Here is a 25,178-nt window from a genome sequence, read left to right on the forward strand (position 1 = left end):
GTAGCAAAAAACGGCAGATAATAAGAAATAATTCTTTTAGTGGTGAGCTAAAATTTTAATTGATTTTTTCAGTTTGAAATTTCACCGTTTAATAACAAGGACGTTTAAGTAAATTATTAATGAATACATAATTTAATATGAAATATTTCTTATTTAAAAAAGAAATTTAAAAGACAAAGAAATCTTTCACAAAATTACTTATAATAATATACTTGCTTACGTAGGTAGCCGCCTAAATATACTTCAAATTTTGTGTATATGAGTTTCGTAATTACGTCTGACTCATTATAAAAAAATTAAAATGTATCGATTACTGATTACGAGAAACCGAGTGAGTGAAACAGACGCTTACATTTTACATAATAATAATATTTGAAATTTACGTTTTTTTAATTGAATTATTTCTTCACAGTTTTGTATCCGAGTCAATTATCGATTGTTTATTTAATCCTTTTGTTAGCTACCATATTATGGCGCTCCAAGAAAACCTCAGGAGCAAGATCATTTTATAACCAGCACGCCAGCAACCAGGAATGATTACATAATATATTATAATTTTTTTGTTTCTTTGTATTGATAGGATCCCGCGCTTTCTGGGACAGTATACACCTTTCGACGTCATCAAAAACGATTAAGCTGTTGTCTTCAAAAAATCTTCTGTTCTAAAAATCAGTAATACCCACTGTCTTCGGAGGGAATCTGTTTTGTCTAATGTACAGTACTTTTAGAATTTAAAAGCGTTTTGTAAAATTTAGTAGTAAAATATACTGCTATAATAAACCCGTTTGTAAAACACCATTCGATTTTGTATCTATAAATGATGAAGTCGATTTATTTTTTTATTCTTATGTAATGTAAGAAGCGGTAATCGAACTCGTAACGCTAGTATCCTGAGCTCGTTATTTTTACGTGAATCAACTTCCAATTAAATGTCTGCGTAAAAAGTGTGGACACGAGAGAATTTCTCTGCAACACCTCGAACCTGTTTCTGTAAACATATTAAATTTATATATATATAAATGTCGCTAAAGGAAGAAGTTTTTTTAAGCTTTTAAGTCTGTCATCACGAAATGGGTATAATATAACTGAACCATACAGTCACAACTAGTAGCAAGTACTTCAAAAATAAATTGCTTGTAATAAGTAATTTTAAACTGGAATAGAGTTTTGACTGATTGGTTTGAACAATAAGGGACTTGCTATGCTTATCATGACATCGCCGATGAGAAGGTAAAATATTACATACAAACGCACTCTCTCCAATCCTTTATTTAAAAAACCTCTCATGATTTTTGTTAATATTTTTCTTTAATCGCGGCTACCAAGAAAATATATGTACCATAAAGATATTTTACATATAAGTGTAGCTTATAAATTTAAACAATAATCGTACACGTCATATATTACAATAGGACTGACGATATAATCATAATAATGCTAAAATATCCCAAAACTATTCCCTCAGGCGTATGTTCTTTAGACTAAAGTTATATATTCCGTTTATTGGGACGTGAATATTCGTCCTTCGAAGTAGGATGTCGCACAATAGCGTCAGGTATTTGACACCTTGTTAGAGAGGTCGTTCCTTTTGAATGTTGCCGTCATTGTTGAGTTGGGTCTTCGTAGATTCCGTTTCAAACGTTTCTCTTAGTTAGACAAATGAGACATCTAATTGAAATCCTATATCTTCTACCAGCGTGCATGTCAGTCTGATATCTATGGTGTTCGTTGTGGTATTATATAACAGTGTAATATTGTATTGTGTAATATATACTTAATTTTCATAGCTTTACACTTCAAATTTTCAAAGGAAACACTTAATCAACGAAAAATTTATCCGAGTTACTACGACATACTCGACGAATATAATTCGATAAATAATTGATGGTTTATGTAGTTTTTTAACGACGGTCTCTATAAATGAGTGTCCATCTTTCTTTCCTAAATATATTAATAAAAAACCTATATAATTATATCTGAAATATTTTTTTCTTTAAAACATTTTAATTATAAGTTGTTATTTTTTGCGCCTCGTTTGTCAATCGTCTTACGTCGATTGGTACAGACTGTGTGTGAGTGTTCTCAGTGCTAACAATGAAATGGACAAGATTTTTCTCCGAGAAATACAATTAGATCGGACACATTTCTCGTTAACGTCGTGTGTGGTGCAACAATTTAAAGCGCTCTTGGTTTTCATTAATAAAGCTTCAGCGGAATCGTTCTTTATGTTCTACACTTTAAATGGCTTATTTTTAATCAGAGCGCTTTTACCTAAGCGTTGTGCATTTTTATGATTTCTTTCATGATATTTTCGACGTATAAGTAAGTTGCTATTAGTTAGTTACTTGCTAATACGTCGAAAACCTCGTGATTTATAGGATTTTGCGAGACCATTTTCTTACCATTACTTTTGAATAGTCATTTAACAAGATTTAATATAATGTGAAGATAAAGCCGGTACGGAATGTATATTCTACCGAGCAGAACTCTCTTGGCACTCAGTACGGTTACTCTTTTTCATCAATCAACATTGTCTATACAAAAATATCTGAGTGAATTATTCTCCATTGCTTTGTTTACTTTAATTTTATTTACTTTGAAAAAAATTAAATTATAATATCGTCTTTTAATAAAGCGTCGTGAGATAGCAGCACTGAGCGCTTTCTATCGACTGTATCACGGCGAGTGCTCTGAGGAATTATTCTCTCTAATTCCTGCTTCCCCCTTCCTTCTTAAGTCCACGCGAGCTGGTTCTCGATGTCACCGCCTAACTGTGACATCAATTCCATCGCGAACAAAGAAATTTGGCAACTCCTTTCTTTGTCGCACTTCCAAAAAATGGAATTCCTTACCAGCTCACGTATTCCCCTCCTCTTACAACCCGGGTTCCTTCAAACGAGGCGTGAAGAGGCATCTTGCGGGCCGGCAAGGCGAAGGCGGCTAGTGCAGAACGTTTTTCCCGTCTGTACTGGCCGTCGTCGCGTTTGGACTCTACTACCACTTACCATCAGGTGGAGTAGAGTCATTTGCCCTCCCGGCGATATAAAAAAAAAAAAAAGACGATATTATAATTTAAAGAGTAATTAAAATAATTTAAACACTCAAGTATATAATATACTTGAGTGTAATTTAAAAATAATATTTTAATGATTTATCCTAACATTATAAATGCGAAAGTGAGTTTGTTTATGTTCCGTAACACCTTGCCCCCCCCTCGTCCTCACACGTGCACATACCTCAATAACTAGTTTCATTGCATTTTAGATGTATAATTGAAAATATTTATAGATTGTGAAAAATATAGAAACGTATTCATTAGTATTATTCTAACTTATTTTAGTTACTTTTGTTTCAAAATGCTTAAATTATAATATACATATCTTATATCTCCTTGAACGTTAATTATGAAATAAATTTTCACAATGTTTTAAATATTAATCATTATCAATTTGAATGGCTGCTTTATAAAGATCTAGTTTAATAATTGAGAAATGTTCCTCATTTCTGTGATCATCTGTTTCTGGGTCTAAGCCGGTCGGCAGATTTCGTAATTGTTGACTGGAACAAGGCTTTATCCTACCGTGTTCGCTCGTTAGCGATCAGAACTTGCCAACTGTGTAAACGTTGGTTAGCAAATCGCCTTGGAATTTGCGAGTTGCGCAAAACGAATAGAAATCAAATCTATAGTAAGCAACGTATTTGTATAAAAGTAAAAGCTTACTGCTATAAAGGTACAAATGTTATTGTAAATTACTTATGTTCAAAGAGATCCAAATCTTTTAAATCACGCATATAAATGTATGTCGATATGATATAGATACTATTAAAGGAGTAATTTTTGTCTCTCTCTCTCTCTCTCTCTATATATATATATATATATATATATATATATATAGAGAGAGAGAGAGAGAGAGAGAGATATAGAGAAATATATAACTTATTATTAATTTCTAAATTCTAAACTCAATTTATCTAAAATTTGTCAATAGCTATAAACTAAATCGAATGTAGACTAAATCTCTCAAAATATTTAATTTAAGTTCAAAGAGTCTTTATTCTCAAAAAAGACGAACGTCACTTACATAAGAACATATATATTACATGAAGTTAAATGTAATAATGGTCGCCACATAGGTAGGTACTCAAATAACGAGGTATAAAGTAAGTTTCTTATGTCATCAGTATTAATTTTCCAAAATGTAGCGTGTGAGCCGATACTTGAACTCGTTAATTGAACTTACATTTTTTATTTTATTTTTTTTCAGCCTTTTGCCGTCCACTGCTGGACGAAAGCCTCCCCCATAGAACGCCAACCATCCCGATCTTGGGCAGTTTTTTATAGTAGGTAGTAATTTGTTATAAAGTTGTACTCCTTCAAACGTTATATCTTTTCGTGCATACTTAGTTCTAATTTTCGGGAAAAGTAGTAAACTAGGTCGACGGATGCTACGCTTACTTACATGTTTCACAAAGGACAAGTCAGAATGTATGGATTTACTAATGATTTTTCGTATTAAGATACATGAGTTATATATACATATAAAGCTGTCGTAGGTTCATAATCCTTGTTTCATTGTAAATTTTTGTTGTAGGTGTTAGATATAAGGATATCCAAAAATTATTTTTACTATTTTATTTTGTTTCCTTTGATGTTCTTGTAATTTTGTTTTAGCATCATTACCCCTTATTTCGATTAAATATAACACGTATAATTTATACTTATTTACTCATGAAAACTGTTCAACACACATTCAGCAACGACAAATTTCGCTAAAGCTTTTTATTTGTAGGTTTTATTAATAGATGGGTAATACCGAACTGATAATATTGTTTGCCAGTGTTCAAACATTTTAAAACCGTTACGTGTACGCGCTTATAGCGGCGGATAAAACAAATGAATGAGCGTGATTTAATTTAGCATGAAGTAATTAGTAGGATTATGGTCCCACTTAATTCCTTCCATTTTACCTTTTGTATATTGAATAATCTATTAATTTTTTTCGATGACTGGCTGCGACCTCAGTCCCGAGTGAGTTACGTGTAAAATTAAATTCGGCTCGAGGCTGATTCCATTCAACCTTTTGAATAATGGAAAAGGATTATTGGACCGAATGAATGCGTTATGCATCCAAAAACTCTATTATTTTAAATGTATCATACATCTAAATAATCAATCGCTTTTCATTGTACGGTTTTAATGTTGAAATATCGGCGCGTGTTAGATGGAGTGGTTTTTTTTTTGTTGTTTTCGAGTGCCGTTTTGTATATTGTAATCCATTTATCAACGGCCGAACCATTTAATCTATGCGACATGAGAGCGTGCATTTTTTTTTAAATAAAGGCTTACTATACGTTAAATGATGATTTTTATGGACATTTTATAATTTTTTTTTTATCTTGATATTTGTAATAAATGAACATATATTTAAGTGACGTTATGTAGCGTTGATTTCATTGGTTCGTTATGACGTGATAAATCTAGAACACAAATCATGTGCCTTATTTTATTCTCTTTCCGCAAAGCTGTTCGACTCAACGACGCTTTAAGTCCTGATTTATGTTAAAGGTAGTCTCTTATATTTTTTTATGTGAAACATTTATCGTCTAAAGACCGATTTGTTTGCCATGACGCCAAACAGACACTTTCTTATGCCGTAATGCCCTCTCCCCGCGCGCGCCCTAAACTCCATTATGTGTGCGCGGCGCATTTACTATATACTTTGTTGTTATATATATTATTGCAATAATAATAAAAAAAGAATTGTTTCATTAACGAATCTCTATGTGTTTATTAAATTTAATCTATTCTAATGTAATATATATATTTTTAAATCTTTTTATAATCACCAAATTTGATGTTTTGCATTTGCTAGAATTTTTTTTTAATTTGCGACATTTTTTACTATTACGCATTTTAAATATTCTTTTTGGTTTATATTGTAAATATATTCGAGTAATAAATTATATTAGGAACGATATGAACCCACCTTTTAAATAATATATAGTGCTTTTTCAAACTTGACGCGTAGCGTGAAATATGTTCAGCGTCCGTTTAATAAATAAAAACAATTACACATTTTTTTTAGTACTTTTTATTGTTACTGTGTTATTTATTGTTGTCGGCCATTTTAATTTACAAACTATGTGAACCGTAACCGTAACCGTAACAGCCTGTGAATGTCCCACTGCTGGGCTAAAGGCCTCCTCTCCTCTTTTTGAGAAGGTTTGGAGCTTATTCCACCACGCTGCTCCAATGCGGGTTGGTGGAATACACATGTGGCAGAATTTCAGTGAAATTAGACACATGCAGGTTTCCTCACGATGTTTTCCTTCACCGTAAAGCACGAGATGAATTATAATCACAAATTAAGCACATGAAAATTCAGTGGTGCTTGCCCGGGTTTGAACCCACGATCATCGGTTAAGATTCACATGTTCTTACCACTGGGCCATCTCGGCTCTTGTGCCGACTATGTGAACGGTACACTATAATTTTACGTTACATTATTTCAAAGTGAAGGTTATACTATTTTCTTTCTATTATATCAGTGGTTAACATGGAAGAATCTTAACCTATGATTGCGGGTTCAAACCCAGGCACGCACCACTGAATTTTCATGTGTTTATTTTGCGTTTATTTGAGTATAATTGTGTGTTGGTTGATTTGGTTGGTTAAGGAAACTTAAGGGACAATTGCATGTGTCGGATGACAAGCTGTTTTTTGGGTTTCCACCAACCCGTATTGATGCACCGTGGTGGAATAAGCTCCGAACGTTTTTCAAGAGGAAAAGAGGCTTTAATCCAGTTGTTCGTCCAGCACTACTCATCATATGTAAAACTTCATAACAATCATTTGCAGAGTTAATGCAGAACAAACCGACAAAGTTAGACGATCATAACAAATTATTTATACAATCTAAAGTAAATCGACTAATAGAAAGGTTTAACATATTTCGTTTCAAAACAACGTGTCCTGGTTTCCTGCGAAAAGGTTTGGTATCACGGCTCTATATTGGATTAGGTTATGTAAATGGCTTTAATCAGACGATTGATTAATTAAATTCACAACTTTAACCGTAATGCGTCCATTAACACACTAACGGACTATGTATGTGTGTTATAGTTGTAAATACTTGCGACTAGACGAAGACAATATAATGCAACAAAATTAAAAGAGATATAGCATGAACCGATACACTTACAATAACGTACGGATATCAGCTTGGAGACGTTGTTGCGTTTGTAGTAGTGTAACACACACAGTGACTAAAACCGATTTGTTCTAGTTACAATGTGCCCCGTACTCGCGCATAAGTGGCGTTATTATAATTGCACTAACAAAGCTAACTGATCTTCGCGACTACATTCGTTTAAAATTTCTCGTGAATCCTCTAATTTATATATAATAACTTTATCCTCCACCGAACCGAACCGAAACCGCCTGTGAATGTCCCACTGCTGGGCTAAAGGCCTCCTCTCCATATTTTGAGGAGAAGGTTTGGACCTTATTCCACCACGCTGCTCCAATGCGGGTTGGTGGAATACACATGTGGCAGAATTTCAGTGAAATTAGACACATGCAGGTTTCCTCACGATGTTTTCCTTCACCGTAAAGCACGAGATGAATTATAATCACAAATTAAGCACATGAAAATTCAGTGGTGCTTGCCCGGGTTTGAACCCACGATCATCGGTTAAGATTCACGCGTTTTTACCACTGAGCCATCTCGGCTTTTTTTTCATCCTCCACCATGTTAAGCTAAATATAACATACAGACAGACGGTTATTTTCTTTTATTATATATACTTTTTTCGATACACACATTTGTGTACTTTCCTTTTTAAGCTTACTATGTGATGATTGAGTGAGAATAATTAAATTAATTACCTATGTGTATCTAAGATTAACAATCTTAATAACTAATATATATATGTACATATACATATATATGTAGTAATATATTTTCGTATTTATAATATTATTCTGATATTTTTGAAACAAAACTATGAACAACTTGTAAATAAGCTAGACACCATCAAACATTCAGCGCTCAGTAAAATATTTCAAGTTAAAAAAAGCGCTTTAAAGTAGAGCAACAGCGAGAGCTAATACACCTTGCAAGTGTTTCAAGCACTTAAATATTAAACTATGTAAATAAACACTTAATAACTGCAAATGGAGTTTTTACTGTGTTCACTAAGGAGCGATAGCCGTTACGAAACTGGGTCGCGATTATTTTACATAACTGGTAAGGCGGTGAATACCAAAATCACAAGAATCGCTGGTAAATTACCTTCCTCGGACAGTTTATTAGCATGTCTTCTTTTAATGGTAACGAACATCTGTCTGTCCGAATTGAAATCGTATAATCGTTATTTAGTTTATCTTTATTTTTAATTAATCGACATTAATGTGTTTGTGATCTTCGAATTGGATCGCGAATTTAATGATCGTGGCTTATTAAACTCCATTTTCCTAAATGTGGTCACGTCATTCTGTCTTGTATGACTATTAGTACTGTTACCTTTAGGATTATCTATAAGTAATTTTTCTAGAAGCTCAGCTGCAAATCAAAAAGTCCCGGGTTCAAATGCCTGGTTATTGGGTTTATCTGTCAGGCAATTCTCATAAACATCAGTTACAATTTTGACATTGCTACCCTTTTTTTAAAGCTGAAAAAACGCGTTACGCGTTTATCCCACGGAAACCGTGGGGGTATGTGGGACTCGCCGGTGTCCAAGGAACCAAGTGCGCCCCGAACATCGGGGCCACTAATAAACCAGGTACCCTTTCCGTCTTAAGGAGGAGCTAGCGGAGGATTGCTACCCTCTCCCTACCCTCGAAAAACATATAAAACCGTTGGACCGTCTTATCTCTCTCCGGTCGTGTCGCTTGCACATCTCCTGCGCAGTTGGTTATAATTTTTTTTTTTGTAATTTATATTGACGTTGCCGCAAGCCCGTATGGTTTTCTGGAAGCGATTGCTAACAATACGTTTTTGATAGTGATATTTAAAATTAATATAATATGTATGTATGTATGTATGTATGTATGTATGTATGTATGTATGTATGTATGTATGTATGTATGTATGTATGTATGTTTAATACACATAGCGCACGTTCAAACGAAGCATGCTAGGTCGCGGTTAGTGTCGAATAAATATGATATGTGACAATGAATTGCATTGTTTTGTATCGTTTTTGTATTCAGCTCGTAATATTTGCAACGATAACGTTACGCGGATACCGACTCGCTGGAACGTGTCGTTTACGTAATTGTTTTTTTTTTATTTTTTATTTTGTTTACACGCGTATCGATTGCTTTTCATTTCAATTTGTTTGCGATAAATACTTGCGTTTTTTTTTTTAATTATTGGTTAACTGTATCTGTTACGTATGCAACTTTTAAGATAACTTGACGTAAAGTAAATGTAATATAAAGTTTATAAAACACATTGAGGTCCTCACACAACACAATGTTGAAACCATGAAAGTTCAAATAAATACGTTTTCCTTGAATTTAAAATAATGATTATGGTTGAATTTCGACCATTGGGCGAACACTAGTTGTTATATTTTATAAAGGAATTTTGAATTTTGATCCCGAATTTGAAACGGACAGCGTCGATTTTTTAACCTTCAAACATCAATACTATCCAGTTCCCGTTTGAAGAGGGAATCCAGTTGAATTACAGGCGCAAGGGATGTTCAGCGCATTGTCGGTGTAAAGAGGTGTATATACAATGTCAGTATATTTACCTCGTAATATTAATTAAATAAATATATATAATAACAATAATATCCTGGGACATTTTTCACACAAGGCCATCTGATCCCAAATTAAGCTTGTACAGAGCTTGTTATGGAAACCAGACAACTGATATACTATATATATACTATATATATTATACTGGTGGTAGGGCTTTGTGCAAGCTCGTCTGGGTAGGTACCACCCACTCATCAGATATTCTACCGCAAAACAGCAATACTTGATATTGTTGTGTTCCGGTTTGAAGGGTGAGTGAGCCAGTGTAATTACAGGCACAAGGGACATAAAATCTTAGTTCCCAAGGTTGGTGGCGCATTGGCGAAATAAGCGATGGTTGACATTTCTTACAATGCCAATGTCTAAGAGCGTTGGTGACCACTTACCATCAGGTGGCCCATATGCTCGTCCGCCTTCCTATTCTATTAAAAAAAAAATATATACTTTTTTTTTTGTAAATACATACTCATATAGATAATTACACCCAGACAGACCTCAGGACAAACAGACATGTTCATGCACACAAATGTCTGTCCTGGGTGGAATCGAACCCACAACCTTCGGCGTGAAAGGCAAGTGTTCTACCAACCACGCCAACAAATATATTAAAAAACAATATAGATTTTTAAGATACGGTATCCATTATATCCACGGTAGATAAATAAGTGATACTAATATCGATGCTGGATCCGTAATTGATGATAAGCGCAATTAATATGGCCAAATAAATTACAGTTGTTCGGCTAATCCATAATTATCGGCATAATGTATTGCGACCGCTGTTTATTTGCCTGTTGGTGCGTGACTCTAATTGCACACTGTGGTTCTAAACGTTTGTTTTAATTGAATACGTTCGCTGTATGAGCGCTTTTCGAATAGCGTGTAATGTTACTGGCCGTTTGTATTATCTGTGGTTTCGTGATGTGTGTTATTTTTTATGTTTGTGTTTCAAGGTGTTTATTTTTTCTTTCGAATAAAGAGTTTCGACTATCGGTTAACTTTCAATAAAGTAGTTGGCAGTAGCAACTAAGTTTTTTTCTAGTGTACGATAATACATAGTTCATAGCTGAGCATGCACCACTGAATTTTCACGTGCTTAATTTGTGTTTATAATTCATTTCATACCGCGTGTATCCACGAATCCACGTTGGATCAGCATGGTGGAGTAACTTCAAAACCTTAGCGTAGCAGGAGAGAAGGCGTTAGCGTAGCAGTGGTATATTTGCAGTCTGTTACTCGTATGTATGTATGTATGTATGTATGTCAACTTTGATAAAACAAAACAAAAAATCTTTTCATCAAAACAACGAATATGTAACGCGATATATGTATGTAGCATTCCAGTATTCCTTATATTTCCAAACTGCTTTTCTTATTTTATTAATACCAAAATTGTAATAAAAGGTGTCGATACATTATTTGTTTTTAAAAAGGCTAATCTTATACGAACACAGTCAATTGTTTACGAGTTACAATGTAATATTTATTTAAACTGCTGAACTTGTGTCGCTTATTTATATGATAATAATAATACGCCGTCAACTTGTGGACGTAGTTCGTTTAATTTCTCAATATTAATAACAAATAATAATAATAATATCCTGGGATATTTGTCACGCACGGCCATCTGATCCCAAATTAAGCTTGTACAAAGCTTGTGCTATGGAAACCAGACAACTGATATACTACATATACTATTTTCCTTTTATAAGTACATACTTATATAGATAATTACCCAGACTCAGGACAAACAGCCATGTTCATGCACACAAATATTTGTACTGGGTGGGAGTCGACCCCACAACCTTCGGCGTGAAAGCAAGCATCCACCAACTACGCCAACCGGCTCGTCGACAACAACAAAGTAGTTTAAGTATGTAAATTTACTATTAAAACAAGAATTTGTATTCATGAGAACTTTTAATCGCCGTTAAATAATTAGTTGAAATAAAAAGAAAACAAGAGATTAAAAGTCTACAACAATGGCCAATTCAAATTTAAAGAATAACGTTAATGTCAGTATATTTCCCACTGCTTTCTTAAGGCCTATTCTCCTTTTTGAGGTTTGAACCTTACTCTACGTTCCTCCGATGCGGGTTGATGGCGGTTTTCCTAGCAATGTTTTTCTTCCACGAGATGAATTATCGAAGCAAATTAAGTGCAGGAATTTTTTTTCAGTGGTGCTCCCTGGTTTAAACGCGAAATCATCAGTAAAATTCTCGTCTTCTAACTATATCCATCAAGGCACTCGTAATGATAGTTTTTATATAATTTATTTTGACATCGACATTTCGTTAAGCTATCTAAAAAGTCATATACATGTCAGTGCGATAGTTTGGCGTTCAGATGATGGTGGTTATGGGTTATTATTCACTAGCAGAAATCGAGGCTGGTGCGGAGTAGACATATCTTCCAACGTCTTATAAGCCATGCCTATACGGGTCCCTTTTCTTGACAAAAGTGGTCGCGAGATATCTTACGTTTACTGATTGCAGCAATTAAGCGATTACTTAAATAATTATATTTAAGTTTGCTACAGTCACGAGGGAGAGAACGCCGAGATGACTCTGTTCGCAGAAAATTGGAACTACAGGGTCGTTACCATGTCTAAGTCCTTGAGACTTGCTCGTCTGACTTTTTATGATCCGCAAGGAATAAAAATAACGTAATATATATATTTTTGATATACGTTAAAGGTCAAGTGATAATCTAACAATAAGCGATATCGAAAGCCGTAAATAAACTAGGAACACTTAATAAAAGCATGTGGTGTCGACTTACTACACGATTAAATTACTTAGTGCCGGAATTTCCGGAGCCCGCCGATGGTGGGGGTTAAGGATTCACGCGCTGTCATCAATCAAGTTTAGTCTCGCATTAATGTAATGACCGTCGACGCGGACGGATGTCGCCTTATTTTCTTTTTTTTTCCAGCCTTCCCATCGAGGCAATTTCGTACACGATACTTTCAACCTTTCCGCGCTGATGGAAATCTATGAAGGATAACCACTTCGTTGCTATTATATATATTTTTAACACAACATTAATATTTTTATTCGACGATGTTATCAATCTTGCTTATCCGCAGCAATGCTTTTGTGTGAATTGAACATAAATTTTTTGAAGTTTTGTTACGAGGTTTTTCGAAAAAAAAAATCATTTATGTCTTTCGTGATGTTTCATAATCGAATTCTTTCAAACTAATAAAAAAGTATCATATTATCGTTGTAGTTTAAGTAATTAATAAAAATGTAGGCGACATTTAATTAGACTAAAAAAATATTTTCGATTTACAGGGTCCCTATATATTTATTTACTAGTTTGGAAATGTAGTAAAAATATTTACGTACCTATTTTATTGATACTTAAGTAAAATACGAATAATTTGTTTATTAGCTTATCTAATAATGTTGAATTAAATATATATTTACTATGTTTACTTCAATTCGAACAGCTATGTGGTATTTATTCAGACGAGACTAGACACACTTCGCTTGAGTTCGAGCTTCGCTAAAATGTTGTAAACTTGGAATGTAAATTAAACCGTGAAGAACCAGATTATTAATTACTCTTACATATTCTACAGTACATACATAACATTATTATATATACAATAAACTATATATCTTGATTAAAAATCAACGAATTCTAAGTCCAGCCTTTTTTGTCTTATGGGTGGGTGGTTTTGTTTGAAATTTAAATTTATTATATTATTTAATTTTTGAAATTTAAATAAATATAACAAGAGATCTAAGTATATAAAAAATGCTAGTCTCCTAAAGATATTTCTTCTAGCACAACCAAGAAGAAAATAATTAGACAGATAAATAAGATGGAGAGACGTACAATAAAAAAAAAGATTTTGTAATTACTTACTTTAATTTAATTATAATATTATTAATATGACAGTGTGTTCGTTTGTTTTTGTGTTTGTTACTACCCAACCAATCATCATGAAATTTTGCATTCTCGCTGTCAGGGGTACATAATAAGATATAGAGGGCGTTGCGTTATATACGCATCCCCCTCACACTAAACGGAAGGGATGATAAGAAAATCACAAAAATCCTCAAACACAGCTTTTATTAAAAAGTAATTGAGACAATTTTGCTGATATGTTGAAAATAATTAAACAAGTTAATACAGTAATCTGTATGGAGATGAGCATTTGTATCCCGTTGATATCATGCAAGTGTGAGATGGACACGTTTGTTCCATTACCATTCGCTTAGCGAACTAATTAGGTCAATACTCAGGTTACGTCCGACGACCAGTAATGCGTTACATGTCTTTAATGAGAACATGGACTTTGCCACCTCTAATACCTAAATATTTATGACTCTGTATAAGATACGGGTAAGCGAAACCATCTGTTTATTTGTTTGATTTATTAATCGATAGCCACAGTCATATAAAAATTAGAAAATAGAATGGGAATATTCACAATTTTTTATAAAACATTGGTATTGTTTTTAATAAAGCAACTATCAGAATGCGATTTTCTCTACCTACGTTATTTGGTATCCCATTTTTAAACAATTAAGTGTGCCATACGTATGCGCTCTTGTGCCTGAGTCCTGCGCCGAGGCTGCTCTGAGATTAAAATATATGCCGTTGTATGAAGTCATTTATATCAATCGCCGACGAACGATAGAGGTGTTGATATTCATTCTACTTTTACGCCGTGTAAATAATTTTATCACATAAAAAAAATATATCAAAAATTGGAAATACCATCAAAGTAGGATTGCTGACATCACGAGTCCTATTGTAACGAAAATATTAAATATAATGAATGAAATGATTTCAAGCTATATGTATATGACAGATTTCCTAAGAATTAAAAAAAACAATAATTGTTTTGGATGGTAATAGGCAAATCGATTAATTAGATTGACATCCGACAGAACTGTACGTAAAGAAATTCAGTTCATTTAAAAAAGGCCACACTAATGCGAAAAGTGTTGTGGCTTGAAAAGTTTGGCGGTAGAGTAAATGTTAAATAATTGATACCTGTCCAAACTTGTTTAGGTATGATGAATTATTATATTAAAAGTTTTTCAATCAAAATCAAAGAAGAGGACAAAAAAACTATATTTTTACGATATTTTTAAAAGAAATATTCAATAAAAATGGCGTATTCACTCTTACTAACCATAGCTGTGGTAAAACAAGTCGTCCTTGTTCCATTCGCGTCGACGGGTCTAGAACTAATACGCCATTAGCGCGAGACAGGATGTGGCCGATCACGTTACTTACATTAGGCATGTATCTGTGACAATGACTTAGTAGATATTGTAATTCGAAAATAATGTCTATATGCGAACACAAAAAATGTACGGATTTTGACCGTTTAATAAAACTTTTTCGGATATTCTTTATATCGTATAGCTGTTTGTGTGAATGCGTTAATCTTAGCTTCTTACTGTATTGCGATTGCTTGTATTGCTGTTTGGCGATATAATAAATTATGAGTGGGTGGTATCTACCTAGACGCTTACCTTGCACAAAGCCTTACCACCAAGTAACTTGAGAAAATATATTTATAAATAATATTAACAATAAACATATTTATTGAGAGATGGTATGTATAACATAACAAATCGCGAGTGAAACCGCGTGGTGTAGCTACTTACATAATAAACTATAAAAATATAATATACAGTTCTAACTTCCAAGAAATTAGAGCCTAAATCAACTACCTTGGGTCCACTTTTAAACATTAAGAGATCTGTTCTAAAGTCTACACTCACTCTCTCCGCTCACGAGACGGTACTCAGGACACCAACTTAGAAACCGTAGGCGGTATTTGAAAGTAAATTTTTAATACTTGTCAGACAATTGCGTTCTCAGTTGGCTCGTAAAGCGATCACTGAAATGTTCAAAACATCGGGATGTCTATAAAGTTTGAGTGTGATCGTATCGGGGGAGGTTGAACTGTGAGTTTTGGATGTGATCTCGTTATAAACGAAACTCAAAGAAACATTTATTATTTTGTTAAGTTTGTTATAATTATAAGAGAATATTAATAAGGGCGTAGGTAATCATCTGGCCGACGGCAGCTGGCCGAGTTGTTCATTAGATCGTTCGTTAAATCAAAAAGTAATCATTTTAAATTTATTTTTCTTAAATTATTAAATCTCCACAGAATGTTTCTATTTCCAGGCAGCAATCGAAATTTTAAGATAACTGATGACTGTGCAAATTTTAATTGTACTCGTAATCTTGTAACGTATTTTTAACTCTAACACCTGAGAATATAGGCCATATTTTCTGGTGTTTATATAACCCGGAATGCTGTGTCACAATTGCCTTTCCTGAATATTTAATAATGGTTTAAAATTTAGTTTGTGGGTTCGATTCCCACCCAGACAGACATTTGCGTGCATGAACATGTCTGTTTGTCCTGAGTCTGGGTGTAATTATCTATAAGTATGTATTTACAAAAGAAAAGTAGTATATGTGGTATATCAGTTGTCTAGTTTCCATAGTACAAGGTCTGCTTAGCTTGGGATCAGATGACCGTGTGTGAATAATGTCCCAGGATATTTATTTCTATTTACAAATTCCTGGTTAAATTTAAGTATTCCACATGTTTGGTGGAACTTCGTTCGATTCAGCAGATGTTTAAGCCGTGATTCCGCAAGAAACAAAAGGGGCAAGTTTTGACAATATTAGCATAGTAAGGATTCGAAAGTGAACGGATGAGGCTGATTTGCATCCGTCACCCGTTTGAAATGTCTCAAACGAAATGCTTTCATCTCCGGGCAACGGATTTGTTAACTCAAAGGGAGTATCATGACGACTTCGCAACAAAGCCGCCGTAGCATTGTTCCTCTTATTTAACGCGGTAATAAATAACGGCTTAGTGTGATTTATTGTTTTTTATTAAAATGTAACAGTTTGGAAATCTTGATCTTTAATTTTAAGCAAAGTGGTTTATGCTCTTATCGTTATATGTGATTGATGTAACCTTGTAATTGAATTAGTTTACTAGAGTAAGTTGTTGTCGGTCTTAGTAGAATCTACATTCCCAACCGGTAGTTAATTTTCATTTAATATTTAATATAATTCTGCTGAATGATTCAAAAGTGGTTATAAGATACCTATATTATATATATGAAAAAAAAGATGACAGTCAATTTCATACATTTTGACATTTTCTACAAACGAAATCACTAGCCTCGAAGTAAGGGCCTATAATCGTAATGATATATGTTTCAAAAAAATCAAAAAATATAATTTATGTACTTGAAATAACAATTTTTGTTGTATATTTTCCATATAAACTTCTCTGTAACAGAAATAAAAATATAATTGAATAAGTTTTGAGTCCAAGTATACATGTTAGTAATAATTTCATATAAATTGTGAACGATTGAGTAAACTATATTTAAGACGAAATGTGTAGACTTGCTTAGGCGTTATGACACTGGCCGTCGCATAATGTTAGTAAAATTCGACACGTCAAGAATAGCCGTAGGTACGCGGCGCGTACTTGCGGTCCGTCGGCGTTGCAGCTATAATGCAATGTGAACGAAGCTTTAGATTGAATAGATACTACTTTTACTGGTGTTAGTGCTTTGTGCAAGCTCGTCTGGGTAGGTACCACACACTCATCAGATATTCTACCGCAAAACAGCAGTACTTGGTATTGTTGTGTTCCGGTTTGAAGGATGAGTGAGCCAGTGTAATTACAGGCACAAGGGACATAAAATCTTAGTTCCCAAGGTTGGTGGCGCATTGGCTATGTAAGCGATGGTTGAAATTTCTTACAATGCCAATGTCTAAGGGCGTTTGGTGACCACTTACCATCAGGTGGCCCATATGCTCGTCCGCCTTCCTATTCTATAATAAAAAAAAAATAAATAAAAAAAAAGATATAATTGGTCGACGATACACGAACCATAAAGCCGCGATCCAGCTAGATATTTCAGCGTCAAGTTCATTGTGAAGATACATTGTTGGGAAGTCGTGCTATTGCGGTTGGTGGCGTCATTTGGTTCAGTTGGTTTGAAAAATACATCCTACAGTCGAGTACGTGGTTAGCTATTGTTTTCCGTTCGGCAAAACGGACAAAACCACAAATAGAACAATAGAATAATGTTCAGTTAACCACACAAACATTTCATCGCGTCATGAAATATATTTTGCCCCGGCTACCTATTTTGCAAAAGCGTTTCGACGATTAGTAAAGTGTCAGACTATTTCTGTCGCACTAAATTACAGAACTCTCTAAATTATGTGCTTTGCAACTGGAGTTGTGTGTCTGTTGAATACATTGGAGCTCTCAATTTGATTTCTGTCTTTGCCATTTAACGTATGTGTGCCGCGTCATTATCGTTTTCATAGACAAAGCGTATTATCATACGATTCGAAATTCGAATTGGTAACGATAGTATAATGTTACAGTTTATGTTTACAGAGAGCCGATGTGATCCAGTGGTTAGAACACGTGACTTAACCAGAGCTTACGGGTTCAAATCCAGGCGAGCACGCTGTATTTTCGTGTGTGTGTGCAATGGTTATTTCGAAGAAATATTTAAATATATAAATTGATTTATATAAGCGAAGTTTTTATTCTAACCGTAGAGTGATGGTAGATGGGAATAGTTTGTGAGTGAGATGGATCGGCCGCCATTTATAAATCTTTTCTTTATTGGCACGGTTTTTATCAGAGCATTTTTTTCTGAATTAAGCTCCGTTTTGACATAGTGCGGAGGCTCGGTAACGATTGCGCTCTCGTTACCGTAATGCGAGACTAAACTTGATGGATACATTCTGGACGACAGTAAAACTATTACTGATGCGTTCAACTCAAATACAGCATCGTAACGTAATGTTAGAACTTTGAGTTATATAACTGATTTTTTTTAGATATTCACGTTATTTTTCAATATCGTTTAACATTAATTGGTTAATATAGTGTATGCGTTTAGTGCTTATACTAAAAAAATAATACTAGTAATATTTTCATGTAAATTCTGCTGAAATTATTTGCAATCGAGTTTGAGTCAAGCGTAAAATTTACTTTCATGTATACAATAAAAGATTATTACAATTAGAATAATATTAAGTAAATACTTTATATACCATACTTATTATATTTACTTATTTAAAATAAAAACTAAAGTTATTAATAAGCAAATAATAAGTAAAGTCGATTAACTTTAATATATTTATTAGAAGTTTTCAACAGATTCAATTATCGAATATTCCAAAGATGTCGTAAATTTTATTACGAGTTCAGATCAAAAAGTTTCGGACGCTGTAAATAACTTTAGAAAGATGGTAAAGATCCATTTTTCTAATAACTCTTAAACCTGTTCTCCGGAAACTATCAGTGTCATATATAAATGGGATGTCAGAATTTCGCCTCAAGTTTCGCAACTTCGAGACTCGGTCGGACAAATCCAATTTGAAAAGTTAAGGGTTGTTTTATTGTAGATACAGTTACTTGAAATAAGAGTAATAACTTTATTCATATTTTAAACAAAAGGTCCCGCATACGATTCTCGAACTTTCTAGACGAAATAAAAAAAAGGTTCGAAAAAAGTCCCTGAAGGGGGAAGTTACCAAAGTTTACATACTTTTATGTTTAATACATTTCATTCTCTTCAGGTCTTATGTTATTATTTATGTTACATTTGCCTCTGACCGCCTACCCCCGGCTGCGGTATTGTTTTTAATTAATTCTACCGGTTTTCCGTACCTTGCTAGTGTTACAACAATTATTTTACCGACCTCATTAAGAATATTTGTATCGAAGAGAAAAATATTCTACGCGTGAGGTTTCTGCTCCGTTTTACGTTTCTTTTTGTTGTCCAGTTCGTTCCATTCCATTATTATTTGTTCATTATTACGCATAAATATTTTATTTATTTAATTTATTGTAGTTTTGTTATATAGCTTAAGCAAACATAGAATTTTTTTTTTCATGAAGCCTTTTTGTTTTTCTTTCATTAATAAGAAAATATTGTGATTCTGATTAATAATTATCAGTTATAATATTTGATTAAACTATTGCAGTAGCTACTTGTTGTTTTAATTTACACATACAATAAAAATACTCTTTCTGAATAAAACACCATACGTTCTCTAGACAAAGACATTATATTACAATGAATTACGAGCCTAATAGTACCTAGTTTTTATTTTCTAAAAGTAAATAGGGTGATTTACAAAAACGAATAAAGTAAACCACGCCATATATTGTTCAATGCAGAAACTCAAAAAATGACACAAAATTATACTTTCCACCATGGACAGAATATCCATTGTTCCCGGCGATTATATATTATTATATACTTGATACTACCAAACTCTGGTTAGTTAATAAAAAATAAATATAATAAATTTCTATTGAGCCGAGTTTTGCAGCTTTTTAAGGTATCAAAATAAGGAGAAAGTCAATCATACGCACCATCTTTTTTATATTATATAGGTAGGCGGACGAGCATATGGGCCAGCTGATGGTAAGTGGTCACCAACGCCCATAGACATTGTAAGAAATGTTAACCATCGCTTTCATCGTCCATGTGCCAGTAATTACACTAGATCACTCACCCTTCAAACCGGAACACAACAATACCAAGTACTGTTGTTTTGCGGTAGAATATCTGATAAATGGGTGGTACCTACCCAGGCGAGCTTGCACAAAACCCTACCACCAGTAAATCATATTAAATGAAAAGAATGTGCACAAAAAAATATAAATATTGTTTAAAAATGGTAGTTCATAACATTATAAGGTATAATGATTAAAGATAACATATTCCATGTTTAAAGAGTTAGATAAATGATGCAACATGTGAAGGTTCCTATCGCTGATCGTTAGTGCAACGTTCGTTCGTTGTTTTACAAGCTCGTTCATCATGTTTAATTGCTTATGTATTTTTGCTCTCTTCTTCCGTATTTGATTTCTAAACTTCGTCTCGTTTCCAACGTTCGAATTTGCTGCTGGTTGTTTGACAATTTAAATTGATTCAACATTAGCTATTTCATATTGATTCAATGGTTTTTCAAAATTCGAACACTTTTAGATATTATGTTTTTAATTTTGAATTTATTATTGTTGTGTTGCTTAGAAAGTCTGCCCTGGGAGTTTAGGCAAGTTCATCAATTGACGAATTCGATTTTAAATAACAACGAAACAAAAAAATTACATTTGATCAGTGAAGACGAAAAAAGACGATTGAACTCGCTCTGACTAGAATCGATGCTTTTGTAAAAACACGCCTAGCTCGTTTTAAAAATATATATATTAATAATTATAATAAATTATCATTATTGTCCAGTCGTGAGCAACTATATGTTATAAATACCCAAATTTGTGCATAAAATTCAAATAATAAGCCATTTTAGTTTCAACGTGAATTTAAGCATTTGGGTAAGTGGTATGTTCTTTGTTGTTATAACGAGATTATAATGTCATAATTTGACAGGAAACCGACTAATCGCACAGAAGGAAAGGGAGACGGAAGAGTAGGACAACAATAAGCTAGAATATTAAATTAACGAGGTACATTTTGTCCTCAACAATTCGGTATCATATTTTATACGCCCGTTATATGTGGTTGATATTTATCAAAACACTATTATTGATGATATGCTTTAAAAAAACCAATATTGGTTAGTATACGTGGATATCTGTTTTCTAATCAGAGCTTGTCGGGAATATAATAAGCATTTTGGGAACATTGATATATTTCATTTATCTTTGATTAAATTTAAAGATAATATTTGTAACAATCTTAAATTAACTTAATTATATATTTTTAATATTGTCCAATAATTTTTTCTCTTATTGTGTTAAAGTATTTGAGTGCATTTTATGTTTCATCAATCGGTGGAAACTTCGCTGGATAATGTGATATTTAAATTGTATTATGTAATTAGATTATATTTTATATCTGTTTGTTTCCCAAATATTAAATAAATAAATATTGTCTGAAGATGGTAAATTCGAATCAATAATTTTTTTATTATAGAATAGGTAGGCGGACGAGCAAAAGGGCCACCTGATGGTAAGTGGTCATCAATGCTCATGGACATTGGCATTGCAAGAAATGTTAACCATTGCTTACATCGCAAATGCACCACCAACTTTGGGAACTAAGATGTTATGCCCCTTGTTCCTGTAATTACACGGGTTTACTCACCCTTTAAACTAGAACACAATAATAATTATTTATACCAAGTACTGCTGCTTTGCGGTAGATTATCTGATGAGTGGGTGGTACATTAAAATAATAGATTAAAGTAGCGTAGTAAGAGGAGAGGATGCCTTCTCCCAGCTGCATTAGCGGGCTGTTATTTAACGTAACTTTTTATAATAGTAACGCTTTAACGTCTTGTCTTATCTTTTCATACTGCTCAACCGATCGTTATGAACGTTCACACGCCAGCGAAGCCTAGGCCAGGATAAGTTATATTTGACAATCATAATTAGGTTAAAATACCTACCTTTTAGTAACAAGTGAAGTTTATATACAACTCGTAAATGCAAAATTAGTTAAACTAACGTTAATTCATAATATGATAATGTTGGCAACTGCAAGTCTGTAAACACTACAGTCGCTCAATTATAATAAATTCGATGTTAAATGTTAACCGTCAGGTGACATCACAGTGATTTCATTTCTTTCCTTATATAAGTTTAAACAAGAAAAAAACTATAATTAAAAAAGATGTAGACAAGATTTGTTATAAATATATGTTTTAAATCATATGCTTCAATATATATAGTTCGAGGTAATCTCGTAAACGATGTAGAATCGTTGGATTCAATAAACGTTTGTGGATTCGTGATCAAGCCATCTAATGAGCCCTTTAGAATCGCTCAAGAGAGACGTTCGGCTTAATTTGAGTTGTAACTTGTTCTAAGGTTACTATTTTGTATCATGTCTCATTACGAAATTACATCTCTTTATATTGACGGATATTTTGTGTTTTATCTCGTTAATGTTACATCAATGTTAATATTACATCTGGTTAAATAATCATTAAAATGTTTCATTAAGTAATCGATTACTAAACAATTTTTTTTAGAATTTAATCCATTCGTTCGAGTATAGTTGAGGTATAAATAATACAAATAATTCGCATTTATAAATAAAAAAAAGAACAAAAAAAGCATTCCTTTTATTTATTTGTCCAAGGGATACTTTACGACCTAATAAAAAAAACTTTCAAAACTAGATCGATAGATAGATATATAATTTATCGTACATATTATAAATAAAATAAAAAACATAACACACGATACAAGCGAAGCTTTTCCAGGCAAACAACAACGAATTACTATTACAGAATTAGTTAAAAGTTTTGAATATATTTCAACTAGCAATAATCGCACCTCGGATTAACCTCATTGGTTACGATATTGCCTCTGCGCAAAGTTATATTTCCACCAACCTGCATTGGAGCAGCGTGGTGGAATAAGCTCCAAACCTTTTCCTCAAATAGGGAGAGGAGGCCTTAGCCCAGCAGTGGGACATTTACAGGCTGTTACTATTTGAATATATAACATTTGTAAAAGTTATTCGCAAAATTGATCGCAAAAAACATCTGAGCATGTATGGGATGAAGTCTCTTAAATTGTTTTCGAAGTCTTTGTCGGCATGTTATTTAATCGATGGTTTTTATTCCACTCATCAATCATTCTTTGTGTGCGAGTGATCAATCCATAGTGTCCGATCAGATTACTGTATGGATTATCTATATACACTGTATATTTGTATTTGTAAACCATACAACTATTTAAACTATGTCCATTTGATCATGGGCGCCGGTACACATATAAAATACCTTTAAATACCTAGTGAAAAAAACCGAGATCGCCTAGTGGTTAGAACTCGTGAATCTTAACCGATGATCAAAACCGGTGGGTTAAAACGCGGGCAAGGACTACTGAATTTTCATGTGCTTAATTTGTGTTTATAATTCATCTCGTGCTTGATGGTGAAGGAAAACATCGTGAAGAAACCTGCATATGTTTAATTCCATTGAAATTCTGCCACATGTGTATTCTACCAACCCGCATTGGAGCAGCGTGGTGGAATAAGCTCCAAACTTTTTCCTCAAAAGGAAGAGGAGGCCTTAGCCCAGCATTGGGACATTAACAGGCTGTTACTGATACTGATATTAGTGCAAAAAATGTTCAAGGTAAATGAGTTATAAGAAAATATTAAATTGACTTTCAAGCTATGGACAAGCCTCTACTATTACAAGATGTCTTGATTCGCTCAAGATAAGTTCGACTTAATTTGGATTATAATTTGTTCCAAGTATCGATAGTGTTTAGTTGAACAATGCTGTGATTTGAATGTGAATCAACAATAACATATGTATGAATCAACGATTACAAAGGCGCTAAGCAACATTTATAAGACCGTAAAAATTTTATTTTACTAATTTTATATCGCATAACTTAAATACAATTTTACAATACGTTGTGATTAATCAACTTTCATCAGAACTATTTGACGGTCTCGGAAATAAAAATACATAATTTATCAAATAGCAAAATCCTTATATAATTATTTTTGTAATTATTGTAATGTGATTATTATTTTGTATAACTATGTTTCTATTAATAGTAAAGGCAGCTGTGTTCTGTAAAAAATGAAACGCTAAATCTAGATACTAATTTTGACGAACCACTTTGATAATAAAATTAACACTTATTTATTTTTAAATGTATGAATTATATACATTTAAAATATAATTTAATGTATTTAAAATATATATATATATACATTTATGTATATACGATATTCAAATATGTACAACATACCTAAATAATTGTAAGAAAAAAAGGGACGGGTTTTTATCAGATTTTAGTTGAATTGTTATTGCGCAAATTCTTTTAAATGTAAAAACTATACAATCAGGATTCGTTGTCAAAATAAATGACTTGCTTAATTTGAAATATTAGTATATTCGTACAGTTGAAAAGGATCGCAGTTTTGGGACACTTAGTTCAAACATCGGGCCAAGATTGTTCTGGAGTTCTTTCATTAAAAACCTACGTAAAGTTTGCATACCAATTTCAAGGGTAGTAAAAATGTACTTTATAAAGCGATTTAAGTACACATGAATCCTAAACGCTTACTTACTTACTTAATTATTTTTTTAATTTAACTCTACATTGCGTGTACTTCTTTCAAGTGAATTTCCGAATATCGACATAAAAAAACTCCAACACAATCTTATTGCAAAAACCCAGGAATTTGCTTTGAAAGCGATTTAACAAAAAAGAGTTCAATAAAACATCACTCCAAAATCTTTATATATACAAGGTTACCTTATTACGTCATTCGCCTCTGTCACGTTTTCAATTAGCGTTCAGGGATGTTCGAAGTAATATTGTAGGACGTAACGCCTCGGCTATTCATCGAAGCTCATA

General features: G+C 33.1%; 1 protein-coding gene, 1 long non-coding RNA gene and 1 pseudogene across 8 annotated transcripts in view; 2 read left to right on the forward strand and 1 right to left on the reverse strand.

Moving 5' to 3' along the window:
- The window catches only part of LOC126773458 (uncharacterized), a 417,434-nt gene that overhangs the window by 91,518 nt on the left and 300,738 nt on the right, over positions 1–25,178 (forward strand). The window lies entirely within an intron of this gene.
- Positions 1–25,178, forward strand: part of LOC126773327 (furin-like protease 2) — a 255,204-nt gene that overhangs the window by 72,112 nt on the left and 157,914 nt on the right. The window contains exon 2 of one of the 7 annotated variants that reach the window (XM_050494172.1): positions 4,266–4,345. The exons of the other annotated variants lie outside the window; for them this stretch is intronic. The gene's annotated coding sequence lies outside the window, so the exon portion shown is untranslated. The remainder of the gene's footprint in view (positions 1–4,265; positions 4,346–25,178) is intronic. 7 annotated transcript variants of the gene reach the window in all.
- LOC126773526 (U4 spliceosomal RNA) lies at positions 23,047–23,171 on the reverse strand (annotated as a pseudogene).

This window comes from Nymphalis io, chromosome 14 (assembly GCF_905147045.1).
Source record: "Nymphalis io chromosome 14, ilAglIoxx1.1, whole genome shotgun sequence".
In the NCBI taxonomy this organism is placed as follows: Eukaryota; Metazoa; Arthropoda; class Insecta; order Lepidoptera; family Nymphalidae; genus Nymphalis; species Nymphalis io.